The 16,092-nt window shown below is 40.9% G+C and overlaps 1 protein-coding gene across 5 annotated transcripts in view; it reads right to left on the bottom strand.

The window, feature by feature from the left end:
- LOC144063798 (uncharacterized) overlaps positions 1–16,092 on the bottom strand; it is a 264,774-nt gene that overhangs the window by 148,405 nt on the left and 100,277 nt on the right. The gene's annotated exons all lie outside the window — the stretch shown is intronic.

Here is a 16,092-nt window from a genome sequence, read left to right as displayed (position 1 = left end):
ATTTCCAGTTAATCAGTATTGAATGGAAAGATCGGTTATTTTTATTTTCTTAAATTTTAAGGTAAGGATTTTGCCAACTGGAATAGCAATAGCTTTGTTTTATACTAAACAATGTAACGTTTCAGATTTGTGTTATGGCGTGAAAAAGACGTGAAGCCAAAAACACTTCCACTCGAGTGCTTGGATTTCACAAAAATGCTTATTCAAGCTGAAAAATTGTATGAATATACGGTCACATTTCAAAATGGAGGAGAGGTTTTGAGTAATATTTCATTTTATTTTTTTATTTTTTTCTGGAGAGCTCAGTATTGTTCATTCGGTAATTTTACCGATTTGACATGTCATCATCATTGCTCTCCTTTTTTTTTTTTTTTTTTAAAAATCTAAATTCCCTAAATCTGTTATAAATATCTATTAAATACTAAATCTATGATAACTCTCTTAAAAGCATTGTCAAACACTCAACACACGCTGGCGGCCTCCGCATTTCGACAATGCGGAACATCTTAAACACGTCATTAGCACAACATAAAGCAGGCTCGGCCTTTAGAAGACAGGACACGCCCGGCCGGTAACAAAGATCGTCATCGTGCAAACACACAATGATGAAAAGAAACGGACGCCAAAGGCAGCTGCAACTAGAAAGCGAAATTAAAGCGCTCATCACAAGCTATAGTTCACGCTGCGGTTTCGGGTGTGAAACGCATCGCGTGTTGTGTATGCTTTTGTGTGTGTATGTTAAACCCAGTGCACACACACCTCTTAATGGCCGAGTCGCCAGCACCTGCGCTTACACAAAGACGTAAATACATCATATATTTGCACATTTGTCTGACCTGCTGATACACGTTACCATCCAAACTTTTAATTTAAAATCTTAGCATCGGTGGCATGTTTACACACCTTGACTTGGGATTGCCCCAATTTAACCAGTTTTTCATGTCACAAACTATCGCTGGGTCGACTTTGCTTTGTGTGGCAAGCAAAAATTCTGAAATGCCGCCACTTGAGTGAGGTGGGGAACTGACGTGGTGATGTGGGCAGGAGGCAAATCAAAGCTACCAAAAGCTTCAACCTTTTTCATGTTGAAACCAAATGTGTGGACTCAAGAACCAGAAACATGTATTAAAAGGGTCCAAATGAACTGTATTTAATGTTAAGTTTAATTACAGTAAAAGCATTGGGGTGATTCACTTCTTAAACGAGACTCCTCAAGTAGGATTTTAAGGACTTTATCCAGCACAATTGGCATCCTTTTTTTTCTTGGCAAACAGTGCGTTGTCACGGCAATAGTGTTTGGCAAAATACAAAGCTTTGAAAAATTCTGCTCAATAAGTGCCTACACTCAACAGTTGGGTAAAAAAAAAGAAAAGAAAAAGGAACAATTTCGGGTCAATTTGACCCAACTTTCTGGGTTATTTTGCACAAAACATCCCAAAATTGGGGTCTTTTTCTAAAATAACCCAAAACAATTGGGTCCATCTGTAAAAAATAAAAAAATAAAAAAATATTTGAGAAGGTTGGGTCAAATTGGCCCAAGTAGTTGATCGGTCCATTTTTGGCCCAAATTGGATTTATTTTTTTTTTTTTTACCCAACTATTTATAAAGTGTACCATTAACCACTACTTTTTGGGGTGGGGTTTTCATTGTGACAGCCCCCGCCCCCTTGGGTTGTTTTGCAGGTTATTCATTTTTGACCCAATTATGCACCGGCCCCTTTTTTTAACCCATCTTGGTTTATTTTTGCCCCAACTGTTTTTAAAGTTACACAAATAAATAAAATAACCCACAAAACAAACCATCGACAAAAAATGGGTTGGTTTGTGGATTATATTATATATATATAAAACAACTCAATATTTGGGTTGTTTTTTGGGTTATTCATTTTGACCCCAGCTTTTTGGGTTAAGTAAATAAACCAAAACGTGTCGGTCCCTTTTTGACCCAACTGTTTTTAGATTGTATGGGAACTACTGCAAATAGTATGTATGCAAATCTGACCAAGTAGAGAGCATTGGTGCAGTGGCATGTACAGACACGATGGGGCTATAGACATGCACGTATGTACAGTACATGGCCAAATGTATCCTCTCACACTGACACATGGATACATACAGTACATGATTGTGCAGACATGCATGGATATACAAAAGCACATACACACATTCGTATACACACACACACACTGCCAGGGAGCCTGGTTGTCTTGGAGGTAGCCTTGACTTAATGTGGGCTTAATGCAGTGTGACATGTGTGATGTCACATTCTTTGCACCACCGGCTGCGTTGTTAATGGCCATTAGAGGCTTGACGAGAAGCTCTGATTGGTGTGGCGGCACAATGTGACCCAGTGTGTGTGTTTACATGTGTGTGCAGTAGCACCCTATGTGTTGTTCCAAATGGCGAGCCCACCAATGGAAAGGCAGATTTGGAAAATCTCATCCAAATATGTCAAATCTGGCTCACATGACTAACTCATGGAATCCTCCGCCCGCACTCCCACCATATCAACACATTCAGCCAGTTAACCATCCATGCATGTCTATATATCGTCAGGCTGTGACCCCAACAGTTAAGCCCGGCGCCGGGGCCCCCCCTCGTGTGTATGGAGCGGGCCCATCCAACCATGGCCAAGGTGGGCCCCAGCCAGTGGCATGAGCCAGACAACGGGCAGGAGCGATGGTTTTGAAATGATATCTATTACTTTTAGTGACAGCGGTCCCGCAACGCCCGCCTTGACGCTGCCGCGGACTGACAAGCTGAGCAGAGTGACGCTGATGGCGGCGGGCACAAATCACAATCGCTTTACTGCATCGGCGCCGCCACGCTCTCCCTTAACCCTGACCCCGAACCTCTGCTCTCCCCAAAAAAACTTCCAAGATCTGAGAGGTGCGAAGGAGGGAAGGCGGGGGGAAAGTACGAAAAAAGTGAGGAAGGTTCAATAACGGCCAACAGAGAAGGGGAACCTCAACATAACATGACATAAGTACCCAACTTTTGAGTAGTCACCGATACCAAGTACCGATACCACTAGTACTTTGGATACACATAATTTATTCATTTATAATTTCCCAAATATATGACGGATAATTTTAAAGAAAGACCTATTATATTCCAATATAGCATATAGGAGTGTGTGTGTATTATTTATTTTAATTATCTCTCTCTATTCTGTTGTTTTTCTTCCTGTAAACTACTGCTGCACTTCTTATTTAATTTTGATTTTATCTCTTTCTATTCTGTTGTTTTTTCCTTACTGTAAACTGCAGCTGGACGGAGTCCAGGAAAAAGTTCCCCATGGGGAAAATAAAAGTATATCGTATCGTATCGTATCGTATTGTATCGTATCGTATCGTATCGTATAGCATTTTCCCTTAAAATTGGATAAAAGTCATGGCAATGTTCTATTCTTCTCCTTTCTTATTTCGAGTTCCTGATCATAAAACAGCCACAAGAGGGCAACCAATACTGGTATCCGCTGCCATTGTGAGTACCGATACCGGGGAATAAGGCTTGGTATCGGCACTTGCACCATCCCTACAACTCAGCGTGTGTTACAAAGAGATATTGTTAGCCTAATAGCATAATTGCCCAAGTCGTTTTTTAACTTAATGTCTCAAAATTAATCATAAAAAAATGCCAATGTGTCAGCTAAAAATAGTGTTGTTGGTTTTTTAGGTCTCTTTAGATTCATAGTTATTTAGGTCATAGTAATCCGCAAAGGTTGACTGATTGCTGAATTTAGGGCTGAAATTATTTTTGATATTAGATTAATCTGGCAATAACTATTTGGATTAATTGATGAATCAGACAAAAAAACATGTTTTCATTTAATTGATAACACTGATTAATAAGTGTAATTTGGCAGATTGGTGATGAAGTGCTGCATCTGCAAGTGAAAATAAAATTGAAGCTTTGGCTGCAATCGTCATGGTAATAAAAGCCATACCCTTCATTATGGGCGGTATGAACAGCAGCTCGTTTGCATGCGACAACACCGCCTCCTCAAAACAGGCTAATTTCAGGTCGGAGAAAAAAAAGTGACAATTTTGCTGTAATTCTTGAACAGTATGACATTTTAGACACATGGGAACAGTTTTAAATTATGAAAAAAGCATGTGTCTCATTCAACATTAACCAGCTGTTCGAAAAGGAAAAAAAAAATCGGCACTGCCCATTGTTCTGCTTGAGATATCCTTGAACCGCTTAACATTTGGAGGCCTGTCTTCAAATGTTTGCGTTAAACAACAGCATTTATTCATTTTCAGTTTCAAATGGATTCATTCTGGTCTCGTCTCGCACGTGACGGAACGAGGATACACCGTAACGCTCGGCTTTCCGTGCAGGGAGAAAAGAAAACAGACGGCGAGATTTCTTCTTGAGAGTGAGAGCAAAGTTCGGCATATGTTGGGAAGGAACCCGCGCCGCTGCAGAGAAACTGCTTAATCCCGGATGTGTTGACATTTCTAGCCTTTGGAATACTGCTCATTTCCACCTAGAACTGAAAACATCTTAGGGTGCAGGAAATTAAGGCTGATCCCGTCTAATACGCCGGCCTTAACTTTACATATCCGCTCAGGAATCCACTTGAAAACTTTGCAATTATTGGGCAAAAAAGTCATGTTTTACACAACCTTGGATAGTAGGATAAAGAGCTAGACAAATGTGATATTGCTTCTTGGTGCGAAAGGCCTTGAACGGGGACTAATGGTCGTTTATTTTTCAAATAATAAATGCACTTCAACTCGTCGGGAAATTAGGGGGCAATAAATTCATGGTTTAAAAACGAGATTAAATGAACGTATGAAATCTCCCCAAATAAAAAATAGGACAGGATATATTATCAAGCTACATAAAATCGACGATGATAACAAGAAAGAATATTTCTGATGTTTGAAAAAGCGCTAGTGAGCAAAGTTTTGCAGCCACATTTAAATATTCCCACAGTTTGAGCCGATCAGGGATGTGATTTGACCAAAGTGAAATTATCTGAAAATTTAGCCGGGGGTCTGGGGGCCGCTGGCACCCAGCTAGGTCCAGGGCAGTGCCCTGGTGGGGGGACACGGTGGGCGAAGCCCCCCTGAGCTCATGGGTTTTCCGTGTTTTTAAGTACTTTCAATGCACTCACATGACAAAGAAATAGACAAAACAACAGCATAAATTCTCAATGTATATTGAACTATCCCATATAAAATGGCAACATTTTTTAGTTTAGTTTTTATTTTTAACATTTAGTCAACTCAAAATCAGTCACATTCAAAAACATTGGACTGTCTTTGCTTTTAAAAACTATCACTGAGAATATCATCATATCTAACTAATGTGATTACTAAGTTAACACATAAATAATGTTGAAGAGTTCAAATTTCATGAACAAATAATTGTATCATGACCAAATGAAAAGTAACTCATATTAGAGCATACCACAAATGTCTTTGTTATAGCAGAAGATGTTATCTGTCGGAGTCATGTGCATACACAATGAACTACAAAAAAAAAAACAAAAAAAAAAATTTTTTTTTTTTTTGGGGGGGGGGGGAGATAAAAAAAGCGGAATTCCGCGAATTAGCGGAAAAATCACATCCCTGGCCGATTTGTGTTCTTCAGGAGAAGCATACGAATAGAATGTTGCTTCACTTTGTTTCGTTCTGGTTCTGGAAACACTCAATAAGTCACACCCGAAGACCGGAGGAGACTGAAAGGCTCAAAGGGAAATTGAATATATTCATGTTATCCAGAGCCAAGACTTCTTATTCTACTCGTACTGTACGCGACTCAGCAAGATTCTGGAATATTAGTCGTTTTTAATAGAAGAAAAAGAATATATGACTGTGAGTATGGTTCTGTTGAAATAGGCATTGTCTCAGCAACTGCTAGTATCGCTGAGTTAAATGTAACCCAAATCGTGAGAATAGCTACCCGAGCACTGGTTCCAAAAGCAACCGAGCAAATGCTGGGTTATCGATATCCAGTGTCTTGGGTCTAGCAGATTTGAAGCTTTTGCTCAAACAAGGGGTAAAAACGACCCACGCTGATGAGTTAAAGCTACCAAGAAATGATTACCATGCCATCACTAAAGCTGTGGTTAAAAATAATGCTAATTTTGTACCCAACATTTTCATTGGCACAATTTTTACACCGGATACCCCACGTGACCCAACAACCCACCCATTTGTATCCAGACCCAACTGTATGTTACCGTTTACCCTCACTGGGAGTAAATTGACTTCAACACAAAACTGCCCCAAATGGTGACCAGCTTCATTTCTTCAGCCTGCCCAAATCCAAACTTCAACCCAATATGCTGGGTCAAAAATAATGATCCCAACTTTGGGTAAAAGTAACCCAACGAGCGGGTTAAGGAAACAACAGCATTTCTTGTGTGTAACTGTTTGAATTAGCATGTCAATGGGTATTTTCCATTATATGTTAGCATTAATTTAGCAGGCCGTTATTAGGGCAACGTTGTTTAGTTGCTTTAAATGCACAATATGTAATTATCGATGTTATTCAGTATGCTTGGTTTGACCGAAAACTTCAACTGGGAGTCGCACTAAAATCTTTAACTCAACCCGCCAGCTCCAAATAATTAATTACCCAACTGTGGGTAAAAGTAATCTGCCCAACGATTGGGTTAAGAAGACAATTGTGTGTGTGTGTAGTTGTCAGCATTAGCATGTGAATAGTATTTTCCATTATACAGTATTCTTAGCAGCAAGTTGGCGGGCTGGGGATGGCCGGGTTCTCACACCAGGTATCGGTGTAGAGACTGCTTTATTTCAAGGTATCGGGACTTGTGACGGAAGTCGATACCAGTTTCAGCTGCACTCTTGTGGCCATGATATGATCAGACACTAAAAATGAGAAATTAGAAGAATAAAAAACAAAATGCTATTTTTTTTAATGCTATATATATATATATATATATATATATATATATATATATATATATATATATACACAGTGTATATATATATATATATATATACACAGTATATATATATATATATACACAGTATATATATATATATATATATACACAGTATATATACAGTATATATATATATATATATATATATATATATATATATATATATATATATATATATATATATACATACATATATATATATATATATATATATACAGTATATATATATATATATATATATATATATATATTTTAATTTTTTTTTTTTTTTACATTTGATGTATCAAAAGTAGCAATGGTATTGTTACTTGGTATCGGTATCTGTGACTACGGCACCACTGTCTAAGTGTAAAGCCAACACATATACAGACACTGACACACCGCCATAGATGAAGACGATGATGGTGGATACAGCAAGCGTGTCTGACTTTGTGTGTGTGCCAAACGAACACACCATCAAGCATGGAAGCACCAGCAGCACACAGCTCGTCAGAGGGAGAAAAGAGAGGTAGTGGCGCCCGTTGAGCTGAAAGGCCTCTGGCCACCATGCCAGCACGATCTCTTCAGCACTTTAGGACCCCCCGCCGCCCGCCGCATCCTCGCCTCTCCCGCCGCCGCCGCAACTGCCTCCCCCCTTACCCGCGTTTATTTCTGTCAGCTTCCATATTCTCGTCTTCACAGCGCGTTTGCCCCTTCTCACAAGACATTTCTAGTCCGTGCAGAGAGGCGCGGGCACCCCCGGTAAGATGGTAAACAGGCACACCAGCTTCTGCGGGGCGGGCTCCGCGGTGGCACTCGGGGCCCCGGGGACACGTCGGGTTCAGACGCTCTCCTTATCTTTATTCTCTACAGGGACGATCAGCGGGGCTGTTAGGGCCCTGGTGTGACACCGCCTGTCCCAAGCGATACGCCAACGCGGGCACCCGCCCCCCCCCCCCCCCGCAGTCGTACGGCCTCCATATGCGCACATCACTACAATGAGGGTCCTTCAGTGAAGGCTCCGGCCTTTCCTGATATCTGCGATATTATCTGGAAAGATTTTTGCCAGCGGAGAGCAACAAAAGGTCAGGGGAGCGTTTGCTGATGGTGACCATGATAAACACAATGGGCCACAGCGCGACGACCCGGTAGCGGTTGTCACGTGACACAGTGCACAAAAGCTTAGCGCTGTCCCAGGACTGATGTGATTTCATTGAGATTAATAACAAATGTTTTATAAGGAGAGGACCATGTGGTGAAACGTGAAATCGTTTTTTTTTACTGCTATTCTTTATATTTATGTTCCTTGGACAAACAAGGAGGCTCTGACATCCATACACGGTCCTTACCGTTAAATGATTACGTACGTATGAATAAAAATACACTATGAACTGCAAATGTACAAATGCTGGTGAAAGGGTCCAACAAACACACTTTCCCCGCTCTCGTGACACAACAAACGTTGTGCAAGCGCCATCAATAGTAACCTAATAATCATAATAATTAATCTCATATCTAAACCTATTTGATCTTATCCACCCCCCCGTCTTCCCGGTCGATGGTATATTCCAGTCTAAGCCCGACTTCCTGCCGTCTGCGCAGCATGCTGATGGTCCTCCGACGGACAATGTGGAGCCAGCCCTTGCATCTATCTGCACTCTAATGAGATCAGCGGGAGGGACCGAGGAAGGAGGGATGGGGGGTGTGTGGGGGGGGGGGCAACGATAGCTTGACATTCTTGTAGCTTCTCGAGACACATGCTAGTGGGGGTAAAGGCTACATTGCAGTCCATAATGACCCGGCCCACGGTGCACGTAGCTTAGCGCAGATAATTGCGTAAGGCGATGAAGGCAAACATGCAATCGATGTGACGCACTGTCTGAGTTCGTGTGTTTTATTGCTTGGTCGCGCCGTCGATAGATATTAAAAGTTGAAAACCTAAAGCGAGTTTGTTTGTGTTAAATTAAAGTGTACTTTCGAGGGATTATGTCATCATTTTGTGCTGGCTTTGTTTCTCCGCATTGTAATTACGTTCAGGTTACAGGTGTCTAAGGTGAGGGAAAGTCCTTCGTAGCACACAAAAGATATATTTATACCTTTTCCGACATTAGGTACGATACGATAGTTGCGATATGAGTGACCCAGTTTTTCACAATACAAGCCGATATTATTGCCACCTCAAGGATAATTACGATGTGTATATTGAAGAATAACACGGCACAGCATTGCCTTTAGAAAAGTCGTGTTAGCTTAATGCTAACACTTAATGGGAGAAGCCATAGACTCGTTCACGAATAGCACTGGTGTTAGCACAACGGATGTTTGAACCCAAATGATGGCGCGACATGTCGACAGATAATAGAACAATACTCACACAATATATTTATTAATCATTGGTGAACTCATTACTTTTTTTACATTGCGATTTAATTATGTAATTACTGTAATTGTGTATACATTATTTAAGTTCCCAATTATTATTTTTTTGTTTTTTTCTGGGAATCTGGAATAGATTAATAGCAAGTGTGGTCACGGAACAAATGACACTACTTACAATATTATTATTAATCATAATATTAATATTCAGCGGCGACTGTAGACTCCAAGCACAATAATTAAACAGAGTTCATTTCATAACAATCGGAAAGCTGCCGATGAAAACAGCGTCTTGTTGGCCTTGCATAGATTGCGTTGGATCCGACTATACTGTGCAAGCGGTTGTAATGTTGCGATCGGTTGTTTGCGTCGTGGCATGTCCACTGTATATAGAGCATATCAGCGTTTTGTGTTGTTTATGTCAGTTCTCATCACCAAAGTGCTTGGGTTGTGTTATCGGAAGATCACAGTTTAGGTTTGAATAAGCATTTTTTTTGTTAAGAGTCTGCAGCTGCAACATCTGACAAAAGAGCGGTCCCGACTAACAGCTGGGATCAAACAACCGCCTCCCATGCGAAATGTCCTTTTTGAATTGCATGCTTGCACTGACGAATTGTCTAAAACACAAAATCGGACATTCTGACTGAGATAAATTTTCACATCAATTTTGCAACAATTGTTATTAATTGTAACCCAAAACCCTCCATTGAAACCTTACTTTAGTTACAGGTAAAGTGTAAAACCCTTTTTACATGTTACCTTCATATTGTGTGCTAAAATGTCTTTATTTCTATTTCCTTGAGATTTGACACAATGTGCAACTGTGATGTGAGGTGGGGGGGGGGGGGTTGGGTAGGCATTTTGCGAGTAATTCCTTACATATTAGGATGTGCATGGCACTTATTGAAATATACATTAAATACACTAACAAAATAAGTGTACTTGAGCGCAGCAGCACAATCTAACTAGATCCAATACAATAGCTGTATTTGATTGACGGGTATAGAATTTAATAAATAAATACAATTCATTTTTGCTTTTTAACTATAGAATCTCATGCAGTCTAAAAGACTACACATGCAACTAAAAGCCTTGGTATTCATTCACTATTCTTGTGAATACAATTTGAGAAGGACGAGGAAATAAGGCCGGCCGGTGTCCATGTGGCGCAAATGGACTACGGTGACAAGTTCTTGTGACCTCCCCCTCCTCCTCAGTCGGGTCCTGAACGTGGACCTCCAAAGCCCTCCCCACAGCCAGCATTTTCTGGCAGGTCATAAAAGATAATTGTGTTGCCTGGGCTTTTTAAGAGTTAGCCAACGAGTTGCTCCGGGGTGGTCAAAAGGGACGTATAGTGTGTGTGTGTGTGTGTGTGTGTGTGTGTGTGTGTGTGCGTGTGTTTACCACGACAGAGACAGCGAGACTCGAGCCAGCCACCCAGTCGGCTGCAGATAAGGCATCCATCTAAAGCACCTCTCCAATTTAGGCTGCAAAGGATGGGGAGGAGAGGACTGGCCTCTTTGAGGATTGAATGATGCTCCGTGCAAGAGTTGGAATCCGGATTCACCTTTTCATCTTTGCGCGCGCGCGCGTGATTCTGTGTGTGGCCGACGCTGGCCAATCTGCAGGGAGCCAATTGCCCACAGCCTCAAACCCTGCTTTAACTTCACGAGGTGTGCGCCGAGCTAACAGCGCCGTGGACCAGGAGCTCATAATGTGGAGCCAGAGGCACTTCGCCCGCCCGCCCGCCCGCCCGCCAGCCGAGGCCACACAGGTACACTGCGCCGCTACGAGCGTCCACATGCATACAAGGGACCAAGTGGCGGAATTTGAGGGGGCGAGGGAGGGATAGGAAATAACATTTTCCAGTATAGTAGTAGCTCAGAGGCAAGTGTTGCTGGAAAATTATAGCATTCACACACTACTGCACAGAGGTCAAACTCAAGGCACGGGGGCCCGCCACATCATTTTTATATGGTCTTCTTGAGGTTCATTTGGGAAAATCTGCACAAAAATAACACAGAAATATTGCAAGCAAATTCTTCTTAACGAACCCAATTTAAGATACAGTGGTGCCTTGAGATATGCTGATCGGATGAAAATTTGAATACTCAACATTTTCACTTCACAATAAGCAGCAATTTGGCAGATCATGAACAATTCTTTCTTCTTTTTTTAAAGGAGGGTTAACATTGTTTACTGACAAATTGAGAGAATTAGACATGTATTTTAAGAAAGAAAGGAACAACATATAGCTTTCAGATAGAATGATAGAACGATAGATAGAACGATAGATAGATAGATAGATAGATAGATAGATAGATAGATAGATAGATAGATAGATAGATAGATAGATACTGTAGCTAGCTAGCCTGCTACTATAGATAGGTAGGTAGGTAGCCTGCTATCTACATAGCTAGCTCGCTAGATACTGTAGTTAGCTAGCTAGCTAACTACGATAGATAGATAGATAGATAGATAGATAGATAGATAGATAGATAGATAGATAGATAGATAGATAGATAGATACTGTAGCTAGCTAGCCTGCTACTATAGATAGGTAAGTAGGTAGCCAGCTAGCTACATAGCTAGCTCGCTAGATACTGTAGTTAGCTAGCTAGCTAACTACGATAGATAGATAGATAGATAGATAGATAGATAGATAGATAGATAGATACTGTAGCTAGCTAGCCTGCTACTATAGATAGGTAAGTAGGTAGCCTGCTAGCTACATAGCTAGCTCGCTAGATACTGTAGTTAGCTAGCTAGCTAGCTACGATAGATAGATAGATAGATAGATAGATAGATAGATAGATACTGTAGCTAGCTAGCCTGCTACTATAGATAGGTAAGTAGGTAGCCTGCTAGCTACATAGCTAGCTCGCTAGATACTGTAGTTAGCTAGCTAGCTAACTACGATAGATAATTAGATAGATAGATAGATAGATAGATAGATAGATAGATAGATAGATAGATAGATAGATAGATAGATAGATAGATACTATTCCGCAATTGAGATAGCTAGCTAAGTAGCAGACACTAGTTAGCTAGCTAGGGCTACCTTTACACTGCAGGCAAATGCGACCCAGATCAGATTTTTTTGGGGGCCCAAATGCCAGTCTGAACGGCTTAAATCCAATTTTTTCGTATCTGACCCGGGTCGCTTTCATATGTGGTCATATGTGATCGGATATTATACTGTCTATCCGAATTTTTACAAGGCGACCTCAGTCTGAACGACCAGGTCGCATATATTTGACCTCTACGTCATCAAAAGTCCGGGCGGGTGCGTTACTCAGGAGACGTACGTGAATTGACAAAGTTGTTTCGAGTAACAGTTGTGGCTTTATATTTTATTTTAATTGAATCAGACTTGGAACGTGAAGCATAAAGTTGACATTTGTGGTGATATTATTAATTTAGCCACTCACACGGCTCATTTATTACGCGCGGCAATGACGTGACGTCATCGTTAGGGGAGGAAAAGAAGGAGAGGTCGCCGTGAGATGAGGAGCTCCAACAGGCTCGCCTGATTTTCCCAAAATGTTATTTTTACCACCTCCCCCGCATCACTCCAGCCCCAACGACGGACTTATAAAAATCCGTTGCCCTGACACGCTGGACCATACGTATTTACTACCGCGAACACAGCGTTGTAAGTGACTTTGTATCTTCTTGGGGTCACATAACGTTCACACAGCAGACAGACTAAGGTCGCAATAACGTCATGTGAACGCTTACTCTAAAAAAAAAAATTGGATTTCACCCAAAAATCGGAATTGAGCATTAAGACCTGCAGTGTGAATGTAGCCTAAGAAACAGATGCTAATTTAAGTTTTTGTCTTGAAAAAAGTCACTCTGAACTTTGTATTAAGGGATGCATAAACCACAAAATGTTACGTTGAGGTAAAAATGTTATTTCAGTGAACGGCTATATCATTCGTGTATCTGCTATATCACGAAGTTTCTATTTTTGTTTTTTACCCTTTATAGTAAAGGCCAGTGTTGCGCCACAACATGCGGGTCAGCATTTCTTTGATATTTAATAATAGGTTTACTTTAAGATTTTAATATCTACGCTATTTTCCGTTAGCCCATATTTTGCCTCAAATGCTAGCATTAAGCTAGCAGACTTTCTTTAGACAAAGTTGACCATTTTGCTGTTTAAATATACGATGTTTAACTCTTTTGTAGTATGCTTTCTATGTTGTATCTGTGGGTGATGAACAGGGGTTCAATGTAGATTGTTATGAATGTCTTCCGGCCCTTTCCCTCATATTAGCTGCGCAAACGCAGACTTTTAGGATGGTTAAAAAAAAAAAAAAAAGCTTAAGTACATCAGGATTAAGTGCTTCAAGACTGACAAGACTTGTCGCCGCTTTGGACTAAAAAAATATGGTTTATTTTAATGCACACACATGCAGTTGCTCAGAAAGCCTGTGTTTATTTATTTGCTATACGTTTGAACTTGCCCGTCTTGATGTTCTTGTGTTGTAAGTGAGTCAGAAAGCTGCCCGTTATTAAATCACCGGGCTCTCCCGCTGGAGTGCGACTATCCTTCAGATCTATGGTAATACACAGCCCGGGGTGCAGGACAATTCCATTAGCGGCGGGCAGGGGCCGGGGCCGGGGCCGAGGCTGATAGCGCTACAGATAGGATCCCCGCCGCCGTCCCGCCGCTTCCTCACTACAATACCTCTCGGCGGACTGGCCGTCTGCCGACACGGCCTCCGGTTTAATGCGGCTAATCAGCACCGTTTGCACAAACCGGAATACATGTGCTCGCCGTGCGTGATGGGAGAGCGCGCGGCACAATAGTGTCATCGGGATTGCAGGACAATGACGGGACATTTGTGCCACCTAATACTATTGTTAACATTCTGGAATGTCAGACAGGTTAAAGATATCGTTAGAAGTGTTTTTATTTTTGAGTGACAAACGTTTTAAATAGGAGGGGAAAAATCTGAAGGTTCTCATCAAGTCTTTGGTTCTGTTATTGTTGTCACCATGACAACCAAGCCACAAATGTCGCCACCCTTAACTAAGGGTTTGTATGAAAGAGAATGAATGAAAAAGGAAGTTAAATTACAAGGAGGGGAAAAAGCTGTAAATATAAAAGAATAAAATCATACTGTTACAAAAATAAATACAGCATTGCGTTAAAAAAAAAAAAAGTGTAAAGCTACAAGAATACATTGTAATTAATGTCATGGGGAAAATTCCATTTTCAAAATTTATTACTACAGAAGAGTACTGCTTATACTACAATGTTTTAATTTTTTTCACTATTAGTAAACAGCAACTATCAAATTCTAATATTATAGAACATGTATTACTTTTTACTGTAATAATTTGATTACACCCTTGTAGGTTTGAAATATTTCATTTTTTATACGACAGAATGAGGTGTAGGCTACGGTTGACCTTTTATCATGCGTTCAATTTTTTTAGAACAAAAATGAAGCAATACAGGACAAAAGTGCTTAATTTCAATCAAGTGTATGATCAAATATTCTACTTTGCTAATCTAATTGATGACGAATTTGAAAAAAATATTGAAGCCCCTATCTCCATGTTTTTTTACCGAGTCCCCTACAAAGAGCTGAAGGCCAATTTCCTGTTTCAACTTGTCCACTAAGCACACTTGAGACAATACTCAACACAAATAACAGCCAGATGTATGAAAATATTAATATCCTGATTATGAATATTACTAAAGCCCAAGTTAATATAACACAGGTTTGTTTGTGGTGGTGGTGGTGGTGGGGGGGGTCAGGTCCGGGTTGTAAATGCCGCTTTGCGCATCAGACGGGCACAGTTTACATTCTGCCCAGCTTTGGCTAAAGCCCCGCGATGAAAGCCCACCACTCTTATTTTTATTGTCCAATCTCCAGCAGGCGGAGTGTTGTGGGAACTGGAGAGAGTTGTGTCTTGGCTGTTTGATCACACCATGGGAGTCTGACCTGTCACTAAGTGGTGGCAAACATGGCCCACACACGGCGCAGTTAGCGGCCGCGCATGCGAACGCTCACGAGCATATGCGCGCGCGGGAGTGCGCGTTTCCCACACACGGCGTCGCATACCTCGCCCAAAAGGAGGCAGGTCACAACATGTCAGAGTGTTGAGGATCCATAATGGCCATTTAGCCTTCAACAGCTAATATCAGCACGGCTGATTTACAAGGAATCGGGATGTTTGCTGGGCGGGCCCCGGGAGCTGCTTTCATCAGACCTGTTTGACGTGAGCTGCTGGGGATCTACAGCTCAGGATGTAAACACGTATACAAGAGTGTAATCATAAACCAAACAGCAATATTTTAAACGCTTTTAGGCTGTTTCCGTTGGTTTCATAGCACGTTTTGAACAGTAAACCCTGAGACTGCAATAAATTTGACGCAGTAAATAAGAGATAAGTCAACTAGCATTTTATGTTCTTTCGTCATTTGAAATACTTTATATTTATGGAACAGAATGAATAAATATTCTAAGGCAGAACCACCATGATGTGTCATGACAGTCTGCTTAACTCTTTGACTGCCAGACGTTTTCAGAAAAGGGATGCCGTGGGTGCCAGTCGATTTAAGCATTTTGACTGATCTTTCAAGGTCCACAGAAAATTATGTGTTTGGACTATGGAAACACACATACTACCAAATGAAAGATTGGACTCTCATCTTTCATCAGAAAAAAAAAGTTTGTTTCTACCTTATTCCGTTTTTCAGTAATCAACAATAGAAAATGGTTAGTTTCACCTCTGTTTTGAAACAAACGTCTTTTAACGTCTTTGGCACTCCTCCATAGGATTTT

The sequence above is a fragment of the Vanacampus margaritifer genome, chromosome 14 (assembly GCF_051991255.1).
Source record: "Vanacampus margaritifer isolate UIUO_Vmar chromosome 14, RoL_Vmar_1.0, whole genome shotgun sequence".
NCBI lineage: Eukaryota > Metazoa > Chordata > Actinopteri > Syngnathiformes > Syngnathidae > Vanacampus > Vanacampus margaritifer.
Note: the sequence above shows the minus strand (reverse complement) of the source record. Positions and strands in the feature narration are given on the sequence as shown.